The sequence below is a fragment of the Budorcas taxicolor genome, chromosome 22, assembly GCF_023091745.1.
Source record: "Budorcas taxicolor isolate Tak-1 chromosome 22, Takin1.1, whole genome shotgun sequence".
NCBI classification, from domain to species: Eukaryota; Metazoa; Chordata; class Mammalia; order Artiodactyla; family Bovidae; genus Budorcas; species Budorcas taxicolor.
In genome coordinates this window covers 58,202,739-58,226,927 of record NC_068931.1, presented here as the reverse complement: position 1 = coordinate 58,226,927, position 24,189 = coordinate 58,202,739, and the positions used below count along the sequence as shown (strand labels likewise).

General features: G+C 43.6%; 1 protein-coding gene and 1 long non-coding RNA gene across 2 annotated transcripts in view; one reads left to right on the top strand and one right to left on the bottom strand.

The window, feature by feature from the left end:
• Positions 1–9,914: 9,914 nt before the first annotated feature.
• Positions 9,915–24,189, top strand: part of ALPK2 (alpha kinase 2) — a 141,778-nt gene continuing 127,503 nt past the window's right edge. Inside the window, exon 1 of the mRNA XM_052660223.1 lies at positions 9,915–10,131. The gene's annotated coding sequence lies outside the window, so the exon portion shown is untranslated. The remainder of the gene's footprint in view (positions 10,132–24,189) is intronic.
• LOC128067273 (uncharacterized) overlaps positions 17,327–24,189 on the bottom strand; it is a 44,090-nt gene continuing 37,227 nt past the window's right edge. Inside the window, exons 3-4 of the long non-coding RNA XR_008201381.1 lie at positions 18,802–18,841; positions 17,327–17,633 (exon numbers count right to left, since the gene is read on the bottom strand). This is a non-coding gene — a long non-coding RNA (uncharacterized LOC128067273). The remainder of the gene's footprint in view (positions 17,634–18,801; positions 18,842–24,189) is intronic.

Genomic DNA, 24,189 nt, shown 5'->3' with positions numbered 1-24,189 from the left:
TGCTTGGTTGTATGGTCGGGTATGATATGGTTTAAGAAACTGCCAAACTGTTTTCCAAAGTGGCTGTGCCACCGGCAGTGTATCAGCGTTCCAGTTTTTTCAGATCCATGTGAATGTATTTGGTATTGTCTGTCTCTTTTATTACAGCCATCCTACTGTGTATGTAGTGGTATCTCATTATGGTCTTCATTTGTATTGCCTTAATGATTAATGGTGCTGAGCATCCTTTCATGTGCTTATTAGCCATTTGTGTATTTTATTTAGTTCAATGTCTAGTCAATGCTTTCGTCTATTTTTTAGTTGGATTATTTGTCTTTCTATTGTTGAGTTTTGAGAGATTTCAATAATATATACATTTCAAGTATACATATATAGATTAATTTAAATAATATATATAATATGTTATCATATATAAATATATATATATATATAATGGTTTGCACTTTATCCCAGTCTGTGGTGTGTAGTGATGTCCTTTAAAACAAAGGACTTTTTAATTATAATAAAACTCAATTTCCCAATTTTTTTTTTTATGGATTGTGATATTGGTGTCAGAAAATCACCAATTTGATGCTTTTGAACTGTGATGTTGGAGAAGACTCTTGAGAGTAACTTGGACTGCAAGGAGATCCAACCAGTCTATCCTAAAGGAAATCAGTCCTGAATATTCATTGGAAGGACTGATGTTGAAGCTGAAACTCCAATACTTTGGCCATTTGATGCAAAGAACTGACTCATTGGAAAAGACCCTGATTCTGGGAAAGATTGAAGGCGGGAGAAGGGGATGATAGAGGATGAGATGGTTGGATGGCATCACCGACTCAATGGACATGAGTTTAAGTAAACTCCAGGAGTTGGTGATGGACAGGAAGGCCTGGTGTGCTGCAGTGCATGGTGTTGCAAAGAGTCAGACATGACTTAGCAACTGAGCAACAACAACCAGTCAAGAACGTCATCAGTTCAGTTCAGTTCAGTTGCTCAGATGTGTCCGACTCTTTGTGACCCCATGGACTGCAGCACGCCAGGCCTCCCTGTCCATCTTGTATGACCAACAAGAATGTCATAGAGACTTGCTATTAGTACCCAAAGTTGAGATTTTCTCAACCATAAATGCTTCTCATATTGTTACATGAGCAATCAAACGGTGATTTTAAGAGCATTAAAATGGCTGTCTACATTGTCTATCTTTATAGTTGCTTTTGAGTGAGAAGATTTTCTAGCCTCCTCATTGAGTCATAGTTCAGTTCAGTTCGGTCGCTCAGTCGAGTCCGACTCCTTGTGACCCCATGAACTGCAGCACACCAGGCCTCCCTGTCCATCACCAACCCCCGGAGTTCACTCAGACTCACGTCCATCGAGTCCGTGAAGCCATCCAGCCATCTCATCCTCTGCCGTCCCCTTCTCCTCCTGCCCCCAAACCCTCCCAGCATTAGAGTCTTTTCCAATGAGTCAACTCTTTGCATGAGTCATAGTAGAAAGACATAACTCCCATTTCATTCTTTTTTTAATGGGTGGAAAAAAATCAAGTCTTTAAACCAAAACCCTACTATTGTACCTATACTCGTATCACTCTCTTAGCTGTGAAGGGTGGAAGCCTCTAAAGCACCAAGGATACTGAGAATCCTAGATATCTGGGTTAAGGAAAAAGGCACAAATTGATCCTATTGTTCTTCTTCAGTAGCTCAGTCATGTCTGACTCTTTGCAACCCCATGAACTGTACCACACCAGGCTACCCTGTCCTCCTCCATCTCCTGGAGTTTGCTCAAATTCATGTCCATGCAGTCGGTGATGCCATCCAACCACCTCATCCTCTGTCATCCCCTTCTCCTTCCGCCTTCAATCTTTCCCAGCATCAGGGTCTTTTCCAATGAGTCAGCTCTTCACATCAGGTGACCATAGTATTGGAGCTTCAGCTTCAGCAACAGTCTTTCCAATGAATATTCAGGGTTGATTTCCTTTAGGATGGACTGGTTTGATCTCCTTGCAGTTCAAGGGACTCTCAAGAGTTTTCTCCAGCAGCACAGTTCGAAAACATCAATTCTTTGGTGCTCAGCCTTCTTTACTGTTCAGTTCTCACATCTACACATGACCACTGGAAAAACCATAGCTTTGACTAGATGGACCTTTGCAGGCAAAGTAACGTCTCTGCTTTTTAATACGCTGTCTAGGTTTGTCACAGCTTTTCTTCCAAAAGCACACGTCTTTTAATTTCATGGCTGCAGTCACTGTCCACAGTGATTTTGCAGCCCAAGAAAATAAAGCCTGTCACTGTTTCCACTGTTTCCCCATCTATTTGCCATGAAGTGATCCAGTACATTAGCATACATTACTACTCTCTATTCTGCCATGGGGTAGTGGAAAGGTGCATATAGAGACAGGGCTTTATAAGCAAAGGAAGAAACCACAAGAAAAAGATTGCTTTTTAAAGATTGTGGTTAAAAAATAACATAAAAATTTTCACGTTAACCATTTTTAAGTGTGCAATGTAGTAGTGGTAAGTATATTCACACTGCTGTCAAATAACTCTTCAAAACTTTTTCATCTTGCAAAACTGAAACCCTGTACCCTTTAAAAAAAAAACCAACTCCCTTTTCCTCCTTCCTGCATAGCTTTTATTAAATAAAAATTCATAGCTTCTACATTTCAAGACTTCACAAATTTATAATGTCTACGTGTCAAAACCACCAATTGGAAGATAGAGCTTATTTGTAGCAAATTATATAAGAAGTGTTTTTAATATGTGCAAAAGGAAAACACTCAGTGAGCAAAGTTGACCCCAGAAATTGAAAATTCAACTCATGAAAGAAGGTCCAAAGCATTTGTAAAACACTACTTAACCTCATTGGCAATAGAAGAAATCCTGCTTCTAAGATTGGCAGAAACGTTGTCAGTGATAGCGTTCAGTGCCAAGAGAGACTACTCTCAAAGTAAGATGGGCAGGCTTACTCGTGCTGGTCGAGACAAAACACAGTACAACTGATGGAGTTTTCTTCGGCAGTATATTTCAAAACCTTAAAATCTTTGTAGCTTTTGATCCCTTGGTGCCACTTTTTCTGTTTATTTTATTAAAAATTTTATTTTTGAAGCCCATAAGTGAGCAAATTCCAAAACAGTAGCAATACAGACAATTTCACAACATTTTGACATCTACTTAGCAGTCCATTTTTGCATTTTGTTTCCTATAAACAAATACACTGGATTAAAACAACAGTGCCCTTAATCCTAAGTTCAGTGCCTGAGTATTTCCAATATTTATTTTGAGCACATAATAAAGCAGAGGCAACTACTTTTCCTGAACATTTTATTTCCATTCAGAGCTTAGCAATTACTTTAGCTTCACATTATTCTGTCATAAATGATAACCAAATGGCCTATCCAAGTGGCTAAAATCATAAAACTATTATAAGCCAAGTCAATGTTTATATATATATATATATATATAAAGTTAATATAAAATGACAACTATACTGGTACACATTTGTTTTGGATCCTACTAGCAATATGCCAAATTAACAAGTTTTAGTAAAGACTGAGGTCCTTGGGTAGAGGCGGAGGGGAAGAAGAGTCATATCATCAAAAATTATTAGGAAAACTGTAGGTAAAAAAAAAAAAAACCAGCCGACAGTTAAAACGAAATAAAGGAGGAAAGAAGAGTACAACGTTGGGGCGATGACAATTCAGGAAAACACATTCCCCATCCATCACAGACTTGCTCACCAACTCAAGAGCACAGCACCGGGCTCTTTAGGCATTGCTGCTGCTGCTGCTGCTGCTCCTGAGTCTCTTCAGTCGTGCCCGACTCTGTGCGACCCCGTAGACGGCAGCCCACCCGGCTCCCCCGTCCCTGAGATCCTCCAGGCAAGAACACTGGAGTGGGCTGCCGTTGCCTTCCCCATTAGGCATTGCTACTCTCCCACGAAGTTCCTTTACGTGGAACAGAAACCCACATTTATGGTCACAACAGAATTTTATAACTGCTCTTTAATCTCACAGCAAAAAACAGGAAAAACTTGTTAGGGCCAGAGTGACCCTCAGAACAGCTCAGTACCGCTGAAAATCGGGGCAAAAAGTGAATCATTAAGAAACAGTATCCAAAGAGCACTGTATTATCTGGTGTGATCTGCGAAACAAGATTCAGTGCTCTTTGATGGGAAGAGCCATAGTCGCTGAAACTTAGGAATGTTTTGATGCTGATTTTTTTTTTTTTTTTTTTACTGTTGTGGTACTCCAAGCTGTTAAGCTGGAACAAATTCCAAACTCACACTGACTTGCATCACCTCAGTTTAACAATCCAGTAAATGACAAAAAAGACGAACAGTGAGAATAGCGTCATACACCACAGCAACTTCGCCTGGCTTCCTCTGGATAAAATCTCCAGTTTTCCCATAGTTTTACCTAGAAATCCAGTCGTAGAGTCAAACTGTGAATCCATTTCAGCTAATAATTTATTTTGATGTTAAACTTCATGCCCTGTTTCAATGCAAAGAGATTTTATCGCAGTTGCTTTGTTTCTCAGACTTTCCGGGAGTCTCTCGTTCTCTTCACAGGCACTCTTGCCACTATTAGGATAGCCATAGTTCCCATAGTTGCCAGGGGGTACTCCTTCAGCCAGGCCTGCACGCCTTATCCTGCCAGAGGAACGGGGAAAAGGCGGGCAGAGGAGTGGGTAGGAAGCGGCCAGGGACCACCTGGACCGCATCCTCAGGACCAGGGCCCGGCGAAACAGCAGCTGCTTCCTCCAACATGCCACGACATCGGTCCCTCGGTGCCAGTTCTAACATCCTATCCTTAGACTAGAGTGATGCACCTAAAGATTTATTTACAATAATGTGTATTACATCATGGGTTATAAAAGCAAAAATGTATAAGCAACCCAAACATCTAGGATTGGAACACTGGCCACATAAAGTACCATGACACAGTCATCTGCCAGAGCGGTGTGTAGGCTAAAGAATTCTTAATGACAGGCCCGTGTTAAGTGACCAAACCCGACAAATAAGAGAAAAGAAAGCACAAAAAATGCACAAAGAGAATATAAAAGAGCAGAAGGAGATACACCAAAATGGTGGTTATCTTTGGGTTGTGGGAGATTTAAAATTTTAAAAATAAAATTAGAAATTTTTAGTAATGAGTACATATTACGCTGATAATCAGAAGGAAAGCCTTAAAATGAAACGTTTATAAAATACTTAATATACATACCATACACAAATATTTTTAAAAATTTAAATTTCCATACACCAATCAAATAATTAATTTGACTTAGTATTTGTGAAATTGGGCCTAGGGCTCAATCTATAAATTTGTGAAAATTGATATTTTCTCCTGTTCTGACAGTTGTAATACTTTTTTTGGTGGCTGTTTTGAAGTGAAACCTAGCATAGGAATAACTGTGGTAGAATCTTATCGTAGAGGTTTGGGGTTTTTTTTTTTTGGGTACTTAGACTGTCATACACAGTGAAATTGAATTTTAACCTGGTTTTGATTCTTGCGGTTTTAGGTAGCTTTTTAGGTACTTTAGGAACAAGATGTATTAAATACTTCTTAAAAAATTTTTTTTTAATTTTTATATTGGAATATAGTTGATTTACTGGAGAAGGAAACGGCAACCCACTCCAGTACTCCTGCTTGGGAAATCCCATGGACAGAGGAGCCTGGTGGACTATAGTCCAGGGGGTCACAAAGAGTCGGCCACGACTGAATGACTGCACATGGTCGATTTACATACTCTGTTAGTTTCAGGGACGCATACACATGTGTCTATTCTTTTTCAGATTCTTTCCCATTTAGATTATCACAGGATATTGAGTAGAGCTCCCAGTGCTATCGAGTAGGTCCTTGTTGATTGCTTATATATGGTAGTGTGTTCAGTACAGTCGCTCAGTCGTGTCCGACTCTTTGCGACCCCATGAATCGCAGCACGCCAGGCCTCCCTGTCCATCCCCAACTCCCGGAGTTCACTCAGAATCACGTCCATAGAGTCAGTGATGCCATCCAGCCATCTCATCCTCTGTCGTCCCCTTCTCCTCCTGCCCTCAATCTCTCCCAGCATCTGAGTTTTTTCCAATGAGTCAACTCTTCGCGTGAGGTGGCCAAAATACAGGAGTTTCAGCTTCAGCATCATTTCTTCCAAAGAAATCCCAGGGCTGATCTCCTTCAGAATGGACTGGTTGGATCTCCTTGCAGTCCAAGGGACTCTCAAGAGTCTTCTCCAACACCACAGTTCAAAAGCATCAATTCTTCTGCGCTCAGCGTTCTTCACAGTCCAACTCTCACATCCATACATGATCACTGGAAAAACCATGGCCTTGACTAGACGGACCTTTGTTGGCAAAGTAATGTCTCTACTTTTTAATATGCTGTTTAGGTTGGTCATAACTCTCCTTCCAAGGAGTAAGTGTCTTTTAATTTCATGGCTGCAATCACCATCTGCAGTGATTTTGGAGCCCCCAAAAATAAAGTCTGCCACTGTTTCCACTGTTTCCCCATCTATTTCCCATGAAGTGATGGGACCGGATGCCATGATGTTAATTTTCTGAATGCTGAGCTTTAAGCCAACTTTTTCACTCTCCTCTTTCACTTTCATCAAGAAGCTTTTTAGTTCCTCTTCACTTTCTGCCATAAGGGTGGTGTCATTTGCATATCTGAGGTTATTGATATTGTGTACATAAATCATAAACTCCTAATATAGTAACAGTTTCCCCTTGTCTTATACATTGCTATTATTTTATGCTATTTTTATTTATTTATTTATGTATTATTTTTGACCACGTCCCATGGCATGTGGGATCCTTGTTCCCCGACCAGGGATCAAACCTGTGCTCTCTGCATTGGAAGCATGGAGTCTTAGCCACTGAACTGCCAGGGAAGTTTGGAGTAAATGCTTCTGTAAGGAGTTCTGTGGACCTCACTAGCTCTTTCGCTTCTGTACTTGAGGGAAAGGAGTACTCGTGGAGTTGACCTACTTAAGTGACTGCGTGCGCTTAGTTGCTCAGCTGTGTCCGACTCTTGCAACCGCAAGACTGAAGACCACCAGGCTCCATCGTCCAAGGAATTTTCCAGACAAGAATACTGGAGAGGGTTGCCATTTCCTCCTCCAGGGGATCTTCCTGACCCAGGGATGGAACCCGCATCTCCCTCCTTGGCAGGCAAATTCTTTACCCGCAGAACCCCCTGGGAAGCCCAAGTGACCTGAGTGACTAGCAGCCGTTTAGTATACAGGGAACTGAATGCAGGTCAAAAAGGCCTGACTCGGGTCATGCCCACTCAACAAGGAACCGCACATACTGCAGAAGCTCTGAGAATCCCTGGACGCTGGATGGGGATGACGTGCTGCTCTCCACGGTGGGGGGACTCTCCCCACACAGCTCCCTGCAAGCTGGACTGACCCGCTCAGTTCCAGCTTGGCCCGAGGACTCTGGCAGAAAATCTGATCTGACCTGACATGTGGTTGGTACCAAAGCTCAGCCAAGAATGTGCTGTGCTGGGAAGGGCATCCATCACTCAGACCGTTAGACGCGAGCATTCAAAGACCTCCTGTGCCAGGAGGGATAAGGTGAGCGATAAACCCCTCACGGACCAATCCAAGCCCAAGTTATGGGAGCAGAGAGCAGCTAAAGGACCCTCTGGATTTGCTTGAAATGTTCAGACACATTGGAAACTGACTAGATCCCCTTTCCCAGCGAGCCCAGAGCGGTCGGTGCGTCGCACGGCACCCATTCATTCCACGTGCCAAGAAACTAAAACAGCCTCAAAAGCCTTTCAGAGAAACAATTAAATGGCATCTGATTAAAAATACACTTCCAACTCTGCTCCTTAGATGAAAAATCTCTCACGTGAAGAGAGTTTTCTTCCTTCTTCTGCAGCTTTAGATAAAGAGCTTACTTAACCGTTTTCTCTATTCCATACTACTTCACTTGATATGATGCCAAACATTCTTAGGTCTTTATTTTTAATCACAAACACGTATTTCGGATGCTATGTGAGAGACACAAACATATGCCTTCCTTTTTTTCTCTTCAACATCCTTCCTTCTATTCTTTCTCCTTCTGATAATCATAAAAAATTCAGAAGAGTAACCCAGCCTGCATTTAACACCAACGTCAGAAATTCGATGGCTGCAGGCTAATGGGATGGCTAATCCATTATATGTGTGTGTGTGTGTATCCAGGCAAGAATACTACAGTGGGTAGCCATTCCCTTCTCCAGCGGATCTTCCCAACCCAAGGATCAAACCCAAGTCACCTGAGTTGCAGGGAGATTCTTTCCCATCTGAGCCACTAGGGAAGCCCCATATATATATATTTAAATTCTCTGCTCCTTAAATTCATTTTGCTAGGAGGTGGATAATAGGAGTTGAGGGAGCTTGTCTTTCAAATTGTTTGTGAAGACCAAAATTAAATTTCATAACGAATATCAACTTTTCCATTTAAGGATTCCCAGGCAACTCTTCTTTCAAGATCACGTCACATTTATCTGCTCTGTTGGGTTTATCCTGTCTTGCTGTGTGTGATACTTTTACTTTTTTATCATCACAACCTTTTTCTCTCTTCACCATCACCTTAACATTATCTCCTCTTATCTCGAAATGACCTGCTGCTGTGAAGAGGATCAGGCTTTAAATAAAACCAGTGGATATCCACATTCACAAATACGTGGTGATTTCTACATTCTGTTGCATTTCATGGAAACGTGTTCCCCAAGAGACAGTCATTATTTTAAAGTCTCTGAGTTTTCAGTATCTTTCTTCTCAAATGAAGGTACACGTGAAATAAACAGAATACATCAACAGTACCCTTGATACCTAATAATTTAGATGATGATTTTTCATCTTGTGGGAAGTTACATTCCATCCAAGTATAGCGATTCACACACTGCGCTGTGTTAAAACAATTTGCTTTTGAGGATTATACTGCTCAGTAGGGAGTGAATATTTGCAGTTGTGTCCCTTTCAAAGTCACCCACTTGAAGCTGCTAATTTTAGCCATGAGTCTCGTAAAAGGTTTCCGTCTAAGCTGTCAGTTTCCAGGTACGGTGCATTAAAATACTTTTGCAAAGAGGCAAAGTGGTTACCCAGCGATACTTCTGGATTTTTCTATGTTTTTTCTTGGAACTGGACAAAATTCAAGAAGAGAAATGCCCACGTTATAAAACCCACTTTGACAGCAAGAACAATTCTTGACAATTTGGAAAAAAAAAAAAACCAAACAAACCAGGGCTCATGGCAGTTCTTCTCTGGATATCTTCTGATCTTCCTCTCGTTTCTTCTTACTGTGGCAATCAAAGTAGACAGAGAGAGAATGTGCGCGTGTGTGCATGTGTGAGTGTGTGTGTTTGTGTGTATGAGAGAAAGGGGTGTTTAGGGGCGAGGAGGGGACCACCGGGGGACAGGGTGGAGCCTGCCTTCCTGTGGCTTCTGCTTTTCTCAGAGAACTTCAGAGAGTGATGGCGATGCCAATTCTAAATAAATAACATATGACTCTTATTTTTCGCCTGCCCTCCTCCCTGCCCCTCCCCCGCTCTTTGGGTTTCCTATGTGTGTTTCAAGTGCCTGATAGCCTTGGTGGGAGAACTGCCGATGTGCCTGTGGCCTTAAACACCTTATCAGGCAGCGAGATCCTGCTTTTCTGAGACGAGCACCTGAACCTGAGGTCTGGCATGGGCTCTGCCAAACGCGGCTGTCTCCGAGGCATCAGGGACAGCTCGTCTGCGTTTCATCAGCTCGCCTGGGGCTGCGTTTCACCAGGCCCCTCTGCCAGGGCCTCCCCGGCAGCGTCAACAAGGGTCACACCTTCTGCAGAAACAGCCCTCAAGTTTCATCACTGTGATGCTAAAAAATCTCCAGCTTCAGCAATGACCTAGTTCATTCAGGGGCAGGGGAGAAAAAAAACATGCTCTTCTTCCAGAACGTCCCTGGGCATGGAATTTTCCCTCTTAGGAAGACAGGAGCTTTCCTGGAAGCAGACCCAACTGTGCTTTGAAAAACTTGGGAAAAGACCCCGAACCCTGTCACTCCTCCGTGTTCCCCGTCCTGGGAACAGGGACACCCACTCAATGCCTGGCACACAGTCTGGGGACCCACAGCCGAGCTGGCCCTCCTGACACGCCTCCTGGACAGCAAGTATTGAAAAGTGAGTATCTCGGCTCCGGTTTTTAACCTCAGGAATGGCTGTTCTTTACATATGCCGTTGTTTACAGTTTCTGCAAAAGGGAACTAAGCCCCCTGTTTCCTTAGGAACTTGAACAGGATGGAATGAGTAGGGTCTACAGAGCATGCCTGGGTACATTGCAGGGTTTTCAAGTGGCCAAACGCTCCTTTTTTTCTTTTTTTTTCCATTTCGGTCCATTCTGACACTTTTGCAAATCTATTATTATCATTATTTTTTAATGACCATTTTGGCTTGACAGCCATTTTAAAAGATTCTTTCACCTCATGGCTATCTCAATAGTCAGAAAAAAAAATAAACATGAAGGATTAATGAAAAGAATGATTTGTGAAGGCTTTGCAAAGAAAAATATCGTGAAAATCTGAGGTAACGACCCAGGGGATGCAGCCCCCTGTTGGTACTTCTGCCTGACCTATTTGAGTGTTTCAGTCAAAAGTCATTCCTTTTATGGGAATAACTCTGAGAAGGGACCCAGCGGTCCCTTGTCTGATGACAGGAATGAAAGGTGCTGCACAGCTATCAGGCATTTCAAAATGGCCGGTGCAAACATTCACTGAGTCTTTGAAACAGGTTTCCTTTCCTTTTTAAAAACTGGGGTAAGAATATTTGAGATCTACTGTCTTAATACATGTTTAAGTGCACAAAACCGTATTGTTAAAAAAAAAAATTAACCAAACAAAACCAAAACGGAAGAAAAAGAAGACAGTATTGTTAACTGTTGGCATGACACTGTACTTGAGTTGCTAACTAGGATGTTTTTGAAAATCGAAGGCAAAAAGTCACCCCCAGAAAGATTGATGAAACAGCAGCACGGTCACATTCTGATGAACACATCCGAACTCAAAGCACTGATTGAGGGTGTCAGTTACAGACATCTGGCAGGCATTTAGAAATAGATAAGAGTGGCATTTAGAGCTGCTGCTGCTGTGATTATTTCCCTTCCAAAGCCTTCTCCTCAGGTAAAGGTAGCCCTCTTTTTCGAATGGCTAGTTAACCAGGAGTGGTCAGAAACGCTTTATACCAGCGATATCAGTCAAGGGTAGATCAAGCCAGTTCCTTTGCTGTTGGGCTTCTGAACCGAAAGCCCGGATGTTGTGAGCTGCCTTCTGAATGGACGGAGGGACAAATCTGTAGCAAAAGGCACTGATGCTCGAGAAGCATGATCAGATCTTGAAATCCAGATTTAAAACAAATTTAAATGGATTTCATCTCCCAAACTCCATTGTCCTTTGAAGTTCTTTGCAAAACATGCAGTCACAATTGGGGAAGATTTTTAGGTAGGGTGGAATTCCTAATTTTCATCACTTTGAAAAGACACCTCCTCCCAATTTAATTTACTTTCCACCACCCCACACACACTTACGTGCAGCTATCAGCCTGTGGGAGGAGGATGCCGTCGAGTGTCCTAATCTGAGGGAGGTGCAGGACGCAGAGTGGAGCTGAGGGATAGAGTCCAGGCTCAGAGGCAGGGTTTGGAACCAGATCCTGACTTTAGCACAGTTTCCAGCCAGTCTGAACTTCAGTGTTCTCACCTGTAAATGGCAATAACAACATCCACCTTAACAGGATTGATTGGGGGAAATCACACGAGCAAATATACCTAAAGTGTCTGTCAAATCGTAATTTCTCCACAAAGGCTAGTTCCCCCCCTTGGTTAATTAAAAAGCTTTTCTCTCTCTTTGCTTTTTTCATACTGTTAAAAAAAACCCCAAAACTCTGGGACATGGTGAAGGACAGGGAAGCCTGGCGTGCTGCAGTCCATGGGGTAGCAAAGAGTCGGACACGACTGAGCAACTGAACAACAACTCTCTCTTTGCTAAAATTTCAGAATGCTTTCCTAACATAAACTATCACAGTAATAGAAACAACACATGTTTGACACCAGGGCAATGATAAAACAACATAGACATTTATATATTTTGAAGAAAATTCTATACTTGAAAACATTCAAGAACAAAAGAAAAAAGTTTATAATTTAGAATGCATCTGCAATAAGTAAGAAAAATTATTTTTTGCCTGGAAATGGTTGATAGGGTATGTGCCATCTAAAAAGCAAGGTCGAGATTCATCTGCATCATCTGATGATGCTGTTTAATACATATTAGTGCCATATTGACGTCCCTGGTGGCTCAGACGGTACAGCGTCTGCCTACAATGCGGGAGACCCGGGTTCAATCCCTGGGTCGGGAAGATCTCCTGGAGAAGGGAATGGCAGCCCACTCCAGTATTCTTGCCGCCAACCCCCCTCACCCCCGTGCCATATTTAAATGGGAGTTTTCATGAATCCATAGGCATGGAAGGTAAAGGTAAATCTATGTATACAAGATGATGTCTGTGATTAGTATGGAAACTTAGGCACAAACCCATCTTCCCTCAAAGGTTATAGCTGGGTCTTGCATCGGTTCCCTTTTTTGACTAGACACGGGTACTGTAGAGTGGCCGGTCATTTCAATGCAGAAATGAACATGCATTGTGGGACTCAGTGGAGACGGTAGCTGGTGGGGGTTAGGGGGCGGGGGGCGATCTCAGGAGCCATGCCTGGGATTTCAAGGCCAGTGATGAAGGTTCTCAGTGAACAGGGGGCTTCTTTATTTTGGAGTGAGGGTGGGACAGGTGCAGAGGGATAGAGCAAACAAGAATCACAAGCAGGTCTCATGGGGCAGCTCCGAAGAGCTGTACCCATGTCTTTTTAATTTTCCCCTGGTCTTTTTTTTTTTTAGTTTTTATTATAGTTGTTTTACAGTGTTGTGTTAATTTCTGCTGAACAGCAAAGTGAATTGGCTATACCTACACACATATTCCCTCTTTTTTGGGATTTCCTTCCCATGTAGGCCTCCACAGAGCATCAAGTACACTTCCCTGTGGTACACAGCAGGTTCTTGTTGGTTATCTATTTTATACAGAGCCCTTGTGCTCTTGACTGAGATAGCCCACAGCTTTTGTCCAGGCATCTCAGGGTTTCTGGATAAATTCTTTGCTTGAGTTACCAATAGGTTTGTAAGGAACCCTGTTAATTTACACTTAATTCTGCCCCAAATTCAGAAACATAAAGAAGCTTGGAAGAAAGTGATCATGTCATCTTAGGAGGTAAAAATGAAAGGATGAATGTCCAGCTGTGTGAGAGAAAGAGCATTAAAAGGTGTTTGGAGCTTTCATTGAGGTTTCCGCCCAGGTACGCCCACCTGACCACCCTTCAGGAGACTTTGGGCATGAGGGCAAAGAGATGGACACAGGTTGAAGAGCATCAGTTCTGGACTGTCCACTACTGAGTACATAGCACCTAGCCCCCCAGGGCCATTTCCTCCGTGGCTGCTACCAGCACTTCCGGGGCCACCTAGCTCACCTTGATGGCCACTTGGTCTTCAATCCTGCTCTTAGAAAACCAGGGTCATTCACTCCTCAGTCAATAGTTTAAGACCCTCCTCTAGTCCTGTGGTTCTCAAACTTCTCAAACTCTTAGAGCAGCAGCATCCAGAGAGCTTGTACATACACATTTTCCAGGGTGCCACTCCCAGAGTTGCTGATTCTGAAGGTCCCAAGTATTTGCACTTCTGGTAAGTTCCCAGGTGAGGCTGACAGTGGTCCAGGGACCAGCACTTTGAGAACCACTTTAGCCATTTATTTGGCCTATAATTTCTGCCCTTGTTCTTTTCAAACACTAACCTTGCCTACTTCTCAGATGCAGAAGGCTAAGCCACAATAAGCAACAGCTGTGGAGAACACAAAAGATAAACGCATCAGGCGTCCTGCAGGCAAACAGCCTGCAGCGGAGCGTGTCTGCTGGCGAAATTGAGTGTGGGGAGGACACACCGAGCTGAGCAGTCCATTATTTGGGAGGGGGCTGCTTTTTCCTGCTTAGGTTAGCGGCCCATTACTTACAAGTGGGCTGTTTTTTCCAGCTGAGGCTAGCGGGGTGGTTTCAAGGACAAACCAGCAGTTAAGGTGGAGTTTGAAACTGGTAGGATTTGAATATACAGAGATGGAAGGTGGTCTCATTCTATAAAGGAAACAACAACAACAAAAAACCCCAAACAAAACATGAAGGGCAGAAAGAGACAGGATGCCAATGGAAATCAGAAATTCATTAGGTTGGTTTGGTCAGTTGTCCATAGAACTTTCTTAGACAAGCATTCTTTGATGAAGCCATCTAATCTTAAATCCTTAACTTCTGTCTGTAATCTGGCTTGTCCACATAGATCTTGAGAATGGAGGGCTAATGGTAGGGATTTCAAACACCAAGGGCCAGGGAATGGGAAGTATGGACGCATCCATGTGCTTTCTAGAACATCAAAAGTCAAAAACAATAAAAACATCAGAATTAAATATCAGCTCTTCTTGCTCCCACAACTGTAAAGTCCAAGAAGTGTGGTTGGGACCCCAGCTCTGGTCTCTGCATTTCTGGAGACTCTGCTGTTTTGTGCGCTTTGGTTTCAGCCTCAGGCTGGCTTTCCCAGTCTCCTCTGCTATCAGCCTCCCTTGGGGTCTGCTGCTTTATTTTTCCTCGTTAGAGAACAGGGCAAAAGACCTCAGCTTTCCACTGACTGGATAACCGTGGAGCTTTCCGCAGAAACCCATGTGCTGATTGGCCTAGACCTTAGCAACCAGGCACCCAGCAAGAGTACTTGATCAGTTTAGACCCATCAGAGCTTGCAGAGCAGGGAGGGGGCGGTCTAGCTCACCCCTCAGCAGGTGTGAGTGATGGGAGAGGCAATGAAGTCAGGGAGACAAGCAAGTGGCCACTTTGGGAGATTTTGGACATTTTGGAGAAAGGCCTCTAAAGTCATACCATCTCCTCCCTTAGGCGTAAGTTTGGCAGTGGGCAGCATTCACGCTTCAAAGGTTTAGCATGTGCTCAGCCACTTAGTCGTGTCCGACTGTGACCCCATGGACTAGAGTCTGCCAGGCTTCTCTGTCCATGAGATTTCCCAGGCAGGAACACTGGAGTAGGTTATCATTTCCTTCTCCAGGGGACCTTCCTGACCTGCATCTCCTGCTTGGCAGGTGGATTCTTTCCCACGGAGACACCTGGAAAGCCCTTCTACAAAATGGTTCTATTCTGGAATGGGATGAACCACTGGGTTTGAAGCTCCTTCTCTCTAAGGCACACTTTACTAGGGAAAAAAAAAATTACATAAAGAATAATTTAAACAATTCTTCAGACAACAAACCAAGTAGAGGCAAAAATAGAAAGTTTTCTCCTAAGCCCCTCTAACTGGCTATGTTGAGGAGGGTGGAAGGAGGTGGCTGAGATAATACTGACAGTCTCCACAGCGCTTGCCCCCCCATCTCCACACAGATGGTTTTCTCCTCCCTGGCTCACTGACAGGTGGTTTGTTCAGCATAGTTAATGCAGGCTCAGCTCATTTCCCCAGAGGCAGTGCTGTTCTTGCCCATCACAGGGCAGGGAGTGGGACATCCCCCAAATCCTCCCCGACCCTGGCTGATGCCTCAGATTCCACAGGATGGCACCTCTAGGTCCATCTGTAATAAACAGTCTCCAAAGAGGGATGACTCTGGGGGTTGCTCTGGGGTTTTTGTTGCAGGGAAGGTGAGCTCGAGGACTCAGGGAGCCTGGGAGAAAGTGGAGGCCCAACCGGAGAGGGGCTTTCTTCACTATCATGTTCTCTGCAGTGACCTTGACAACATATACCTAGATCGGACGCAGTAGTTCACCTCATTCAACTTCAAACCACAGTGGCTGTACCAGTTAAGCCACTGAAGTTCGTCACTTTACAACACTGTCCTGTGTGTTATGTGCTAAGTTGTCTCATTCGTGTCTGACTCTTTGCGACTCCATGGACTGCAGCCCACCAGGCTCCTCTGTCCATGGGATTCTCCAGGCAAGAATACTGGAGTGGGCTGCCATGCCCTCCTCCAGGGGAACTTCCCGACCCAGGGATCGATCTGTGTCTCTTCCCTCTCCTGCATTGGCAGGAGTTCTTTACCTCTAGCGCCACCTGGGAAGCCCACCCTGTGTGTTTGTGGCATTGAGATCTTTGCCCTCCTTTTACCCTGAGGGAGGAGGACAAAGATAAGAAAGAGAGGGATGTATCCTTTCAACATAATACGCTGGAAATTAGAATCTAGAAACCTGGGCTCTGTCCCCTAACAAGCTGCGTGACCTTGAAAAGGTTGTTTGACCCGCCTGTGTTTCAGGGGTGCTTTTCAATGATAAAATCAAAGGAGTTATTCAACTTTGTTACAGGTCTCACTAACTTTGAGCTGTGTGTGTGTGTTTTTTTTTTTTTTTAACCCTGCCTTAAAGGATTTCGAACTGCCACAGATTTTTAAGGAGAGGGGAGTGGGAAGACAAAGTCCATCTAAAAAACAAGTTTGGAAGAAACCCAGAGAGAGCAAACAGCAGCTACAGCCCAGTGTGTTCACGTGTCTGTGTGCCAGGCACCCTGCTGGACACCTGGAGTTGCTCACTATTAATATTTAACAGCTAAGTTATATTTGTTTATTGTGTTTGTGTTAGTCGCTCAGTCGTGTCAGACTTTTTGCGACCCTATGGACTGTAGCCTGCCAGACTCCTCTGTCCATGGGAATCTCCAGGCAAAAATATTGGAGCGGGTTGCCATTCCTTTCTCCAGGGATCTTCCCGACCCAGGGATCAAACCTGGGTGTCCCACATTGCAGGCAGATTCTTTACCATCTGAGATTCCAGGGAAGCCATTATATTTGTTTATTAGGTAACATATATACATTTAAAAAGGGCTTTCCCGAGGGCTCAGTGGTAAAGAATCTGCCTGTAATGCAGGAGACACGTGTTTAATCCCTGGGTTGAGAAGATCCCCTGCAGGAGGAAATGGCAGTCCACTCCAGCATTCTTGCCTGGGAAATCCCATGGACAGAGGATCCTGTCGGGCTACAGTCCAAAGCGTTGCGAAGAGTCAGACATGACATAGCAACTGAGCATGTGTACATAAATTTAAACCATCCCAAAGGAAATGCAGAGGCCAGCAGTGTTCACAATTTGTGTCCCTTCCTTTCTCCAGATACTCAGACCTCTTCGCCAGGGGCAACCAGATTACGAGTTCCTTGTAATTTCTAAAATCACTGTGTGTATAAATAAGCATATTATAATACTTATTCTTCCTTTTTTCACTATGCAAGTGATAGAATAACACTCTCTTTTATACTTTATCTTATTCAACAATGTATTTTGGAGATTATTCCATATTAGTACATACAGAATTGCTTCATTCTTTAAAAAAAAAAAAGGTTTACATATTTATTTGTTTTTATTTTTTGGCTGCGCTGGGTCTTCGTTGCTGCATGCAGGCTTTCTCTAGGTGTGGTTTCTGGGCCTCTCGCTGCGGTGGCTGCTCTTGTTGTGGAGGGTGAGTTCCAGGGTACTCGGGCTGCAGTAGTTGTAGGACGTGGGCTCAGTTGCTGGGGTTCACAAGCTTAGTTGCTCCATGGAATGTGGGATCTTCCTGGACCAGGGATCGAACCAGTGTCTCCTGCATTACAAAGAGGATTGTTTACCCCTGACCACCAGAGAAGCCTTATTCTTTTTTTTAATGCTCATTGCCCCTAGAAATTTAAATTCCACTGTGTAGATGTACTGTAACCAGGTACTATCAATGGACATTTAGGGCACTTTCAGTCTTTTGCTATCACAAGCAATGCCACAATGAATATTATTAGCTGCTTGTTTGTCTTCTTATCTCTATTTTAAAAATTAACTATATTGAGGGATATTTTACACATTGTGCAATTCACTCTAAGTGTTCGATTCAGTGATGTTGTTAAATTCATCAAGTTTCAAAACCATTGTTATAGATGAGTTTTAAATCATTTTTTCTCGCCTACCAAAGATTCCTCATGCAGAGCAGTTAGAGATTCCTTAAAACACTAAAGACAGAGCTACCATATGATCCTGCAGTCCCACTCCTGGGCATATATCCAGAGAAAAACATGGTCTGAAAGGATACGTGCACCCCAGTGTTCACGGCAGCACTGTTTACAATACCCAAGACATGGAAGCAACCCAAATGTCCACCGACAGAGGAATGGATGAGGAAGACGTAGAGAGTGTGTGTGTGTGTGTGTATCTATACACACACACATACACAATGGAATCTTTTAAAAGATCCTTTGATGTGGACCATTTTTTTAAGTCTTTATTGAGTTTGTGACAGTATTGCTTTGTTTTTATTTATTTATTTATTTTTTTGGTCTCAAGGCATGTGGGATTTTATTTCCCCAACTGGGGGTTAAACTCGTACCCTTTGCACTAGAAGACACTGGAAATCTTAAACACTGGAAAGTGTTTCCTTAAACACCAGGAAAGTCCCATGTGCAATAATATTAGACCTTTAAAAAGAACGGAATAGTGCCATTTGCAGGAACATGGATGGATCTAGAGATCGTCATACTGAGTGAAGTAATTAGAGAAGGACGAATATCACATGATACTGCTTATATATGTAATGTTAAAAAATGAACTTGTCTATTATTAACTGATTATTAACAAGTGAACTTATTTACAAAATAGAAACAGACTCAGACTTAGGGAATTAACTTATGGTTACTAAAGGGGAGTGTTGGGGGTAAAGATAGTTAGGGAGTTGGAGATGGACAGGTACACACTGCTATATTTAAAATGGATAACCAACAAGGACCTACTGTATAGCATGGAGAACTCTGCTCAATATTCTGCAACAACCTAAATGGGAAAAGAATTTGATAAAGAATTAGTTCAGTTCAGTTCAGTCGCTCAGTCGTGTCCGAATCTTTGCGACCCCATGAACCGCAGCACGCCAGGCCTCCCTGTCCATCACCAACTCCCAGAGTTCACTCAGACTCACATCCATGGAGTCAGTGAGGCCATCCAGCCATCTCATCCTCGGTCGTCCCCTTCTCCTCCTGCCCCCAATCCCTCCCAGCATCAGAGTCTTTTCCAATAAGTCAACTCTTCGCATGAGGTGGCCAAAGTAGGACTTTCAGCTTTAGCATCATTCCTTCCAAAGAAATCCCAGGGCTGATCTCCTTCAGAATGGACTGGTTGGATCTTGCAGCCCAAGGGACTCTCAAGAGTCTTCTCCAACACCACAGTTCAAAAGCATCCATTCTTTGGTGCTCAGCTTTCTTCACAGTCCAACTCTCACATCCATACATGACCACAGGAAAAACCATAGCCTTGACTAGACGGACCTTTGTTGGCAAAGTAATGTCTCTGCTTTTGAATATGCTATCTAGGTTGGTCATACCTTTTCTTCCAAAGAATAGGTATATGTATAACTGAATCACTTTACTGTATACCTGAAACTATCATAACACTGTTAATCAACTATACTTCAGTATAAAATAAAAAATTAAAAAAGATTCCTCATGCACATTTATTGTTAAGTGGTGTTCTCCCCACTCCCCACCTCCAGCAACCACTAATCTGCTTTTTGGTCTCAACAGCTTTCTTAGGATATTTTGTATAAATGGAACCGTACACTATGTACTGTCTTGTTTCTGGCTTCTTTCACTGAGGATAATGAGAGCGCTTTTGGGGTTCATCTGTGTTGAGCCATCCTTGTTTGCTCCCTTTTATTATCCAGAGTGTTTCATTGTGTGGCTGCACCACAATCTGTCTATCAATTCACTAGTTGTATATTTAGGTTGTTTCCATGGACATTTAGGTTATTTCCAAGTTTTGATTATTATGAGTAATCTTGCTAAGAATATTTGTGTGCAAGTCTTTGTGTGGACGTATGTTTTCACTTCTCTTGGGTAGATAGATGCCTAGGAATGGAATTTCTGGGTCTTCTGGTAAATTTATGTTTCAAGTTTTTAAGAAACTTCCAAGTTGTTTTCCAAAGCATCTGTACCATTTTATATTCCCACTAGCCCTGTTTGAGGGTTGTTTTTTTCCACAGTCTCCACCCACATTTGACTTTCTGCTTTGTAATAGCCATCCTAGTGGGTGTGAAATGCGATCTCATTGTGGTTTTAATTTGTATTTCCCTAATGAGTAGTGCTGTCGAGCATCTTTTCATGGGTTTATTTTTTGTAATTTATTGCCTCTCCTTCTCACATACAACCCAGAAAATCTTGCCCAGGAAAGAGCACAATGCTTGCGCTCCAACAAATCTGGACTCATAGCCCAGTCCTGCCACCTGCAGTCAGGGAGGAGTTAGGTTTGTTACATCAACTCTTGGACTTCCCAGGTGGTGACTCAGTGGTAAAGAATCCACTTGCCAAGCAGGAGATGCGGGTTCAATCCCTGGGTGGGGAAGATTCCTTAAAGAAGGAAGTGGCAACCCACTCCAGTATTCTTGCCTGGGAAACCCCATGGACAGAGGACTCTGGTGGGCTACAGTCCACAGGGCTGGAAAAGAGTCAGATACAACTTAGCAACTAAACAGCAGCAAAGCTTCCAAGTCATTGTCTGTGAAAGGAGAAAGAACGCATCTGGTGGTTTAACTGTGAGGATTAAACGAGACAGTGGGTGTGAAGTGCCCAGCCTGGGGGCTGACACCCGGAAGGTACCCCAAACATGTTGCAATTGTCTCTCCCTGCCTGGTCGGCCTCCCCCTCTCCCTACCCCAAATTGCTAGAGCCCATCTCTGTGGGCTGCTTTAAGATGGTTCTTTTCTTCATCTGGCTGCGCTGGGACATAGCTGAAGCACAGTGGATGTTTGGCCTTCATCGCAGCACACACGCTGTTTCCGCTGTGGCATGTGAACTCTTCTTAGTTGCGGCATCTGGGATCTAGTTCCCTGACCAGGGATTGACCTCGGGCCCCCTGCAATTGGGAGCCCAGAGCCTCAGCCACTGGGCCACCAGGAATTCCCCAGAACCCATCTTTGGGAAGGGTGCTTTTCCCTAACAGGGGACTGGGTGACGGTGGGTGCGACATCCAAATCAGGAGTCACCGACGACGGCAGGTTCAGGAACCCAGCTGCTGTTGGATTAGGCTGGGTCATCGGGACTGACGCCTCCTGTCCCAGTGAGAAAGCTCTGACAGCTGGTTTTGCTGCTCGCCCCAGAAGAACCAGGTGCCTGCTCTCTGCATGTAGGCTCAGAGCTCTTCCCCGACCCCTTCAGCCTTCCTGCTGACAGCAGCCACGCCACCGGCTGCCTGTGTGGGGGCAGAATAGCCAAAATACAGCTAGGCATCAGTCAAGGGCTTTAAACATCCAAAGAGTCCTCCTATCACCTCCTAGCTGTTCTCCAGTGATGTGAGAGGACGATGTTTATAATTTTGCTGATGTTGAACCCAAAGCTCTTGGTAGCACTTCATACTTAGTGTTTGGTACGCAATTCAGAAGAGCTTGCACCGACTCGGTTTTCCTAAAAACTGAATGAGACAGCTACTGGTATTCTCATCATTTTACAGGGGAAAGACCTGAGAAAAAGAGAAGTTAAGCTAGGATGTGGCAGAGCTAAGATCTGAGCCCAGAAACCCGGGCCCTTCATCACCACATCCTTCTCCTGTTCTGTTAAGGGTGCTGCCTATCCTGGCCTATCTATCAAAATGGAATATGCAAATGTTCTTATCCAGCAGCTACAGTTCTTGTATTTAGTCTAGAGAGCCACTTACATGCCTGAGAAGGCATGTTGCTATTGTTTAGGCGCTCAGTTGTGTCTGACTTTTTGCGACCCCATGGACTGTACCCCACCAGGCTCATTTGTCCATGGGATTTCCCAGACAAGAATACTGGAGTGGGGTAACATTTCCTCCTCCAGGGGATCTTCCTGACCCAGGGATCAAATCTGAGTCTCCTGCCTTGCAGGCAGATTCTTTACTGGTGAACCACTGAGGGAGCCCAAGCAAGCATGTACCAGGATGTTTTCTGAGACACATTTGTAAGTCTGAAACACTCCAGCCAAGCTACTCATCATCAACACAAGAACAGACAGACTAAACATGATATTGCTATTTTATGTGATACTGATATCATCAAGCATTTTTAAAAAATGATGCAATCCGTAGTGGATTGAATTGACCGTGTAAAACTGCTGAAACTTGGTAAGTAAGGTAAGCTAACTGCATGGCAAATATGTACAATTTAATGACGTACATACAATAAGATTATATATGTATTTGTGTGTGTGTAGTGTCTAGATGACTATACGTGTAAATGGATAGAAAAATGCCTGAAAGGAAAGCAAGTCCTTCCTCTTGGGAAAGTTCTGAGATGGAGGATAGAGTTTGTGGGAAACCATATTTTGGGGGTATACTTTACAGAATACAACTGTCTGCATTTAGACTCTGTCTAATTAAAGGTAAACAAAAATTTTAAAAAAGAAAGCAACTTACTCTGGACAACACAGCTGAAATAACAGAAACGTGCAGATCTTGTGTTCATTCCAGTTGCCATCCGATCGCTCCAAGGCTGTCCGTGAACCACACCCTGGCCCCCTCTGCTAATTTCAGTAATTCATTAGTTGTCCATCTCTAGCAGAGAATGATAAATCTGTCTTCAAGGGTTCTCACCTTCAGAGAAGTGAGGAAACACGACCCACAGCCTGACTTAACTGTCCTTTCCTTAATAGTCGGTGCCCCATGGCTGGGACACATGGTGACTGAACCAATTATGTGAGTCAAATAGGGTGTTTGTCAAGTGTTGCAAGCTGTGGGACTTTGCTGTTGGGGAGCCGTCACCTGGTTTAGAAATCATGCGTGGCACATAAGGTCTTTGACATCACCCCAACTCTTAATGGGCTTTCCTGTGGCTCAGACAGTAAAGAATCTGCCTGCAATGCAGGAGAGCTGGGTTCAAGCCCCGGCTCGGGAAGATTCCCCTGGAAAAGGGAATAGTTACCCATTCCAGTAATCTTGCCTTGAGAATTTCAACTCTTAATAGCCTGATTTTGTCCTTTCTTCCCTCTCCCTCCACAGCAGTGACCCCTGGGAATGGGAATAGTCTTGTCTTGTAAATTACTATTACAGGTGAATATTATACCAGGAGAAATCTTTAGACCTTAATTAGTATATCACTTAAAAAAAATCATCATGGTAACCCACAGCAAAAAGGAAATTGATGAAATGAGTGAAGTCTCTCCTTAAAGTCTACTGATTACCATCTTGAAAACCAATTATATAACAGATTCTTCCTTAGACTATTTACATACATTATTCTGATCCATAGAGGATTAAGTGCTTTATAGGCAATAACTCATTTAATCTTCACAACAACCTCTGAAGTATATACAACAATTATGCCTCTGTTTTATAGATGAGGAAACTGAGGTAGTCATGACATGCTTATTGAGTTAGGAAGAGGTGGAGTCAGAATTTGAACCCAAGGTATCTGGCTCTAGAATTCTCACCCACCTATGCTATGTTGCCACTCAGAAGTGACAAACGGAAAGGTTAGAACTAAAACTTCTGACTCCGAGTCCACTGCTTTTCTTGGATAAGCCTAATTATATGCCATGTCCAAATCAATATACTAGGTGGAGATCAAAAATATGTAAGTTCTCATCTTTGGAAAATTTATCACACCAGAGATAAATACACAAAATATATTTACGTGGAAGACTCTGTCTCTAAATGTCTACTGTTTGTGTAAAGCGAGATGTTATTTCCAAGCATGGGGTCCTCCACGCAGGATAGATTTGGCAGCGTGATGCTAGCACTGTGCCCAGAGGACAGAGTGGGGCGGGTTCTTGGGTGCAGACAGACTGGTGGTTTTACGGCTGCCTTGAAATGTGCACTGCACGGCTCCAGGGTCATCTCTCACACTGAAGACGTCAGCCTGTGTGGCTGTGATGGGGGTCCCAGGGGAGTGACTGCTGCAACTGTGTGATCTTGAACACATTGCTAAGCCTGAGTCTCGGATTCCTCATCTGTAAGATGGAGAAGGAAATGGCAACCCACTCCAGTAGTCTTGCCTGGAGAAGCCCATGGACAAAGGAGCCTGGCAGGCTACAGTCCATGGGGTTGCAGAGTCAGACATGACTGAGCGACTAACACACACACATAAGATGTAGGTGGTATTAATAACCTTTTAGGTCACTTAAAGGAGATTAAGTGACATAACATACCTGGTGACTAACCAAGTGTTGAATGCCGAC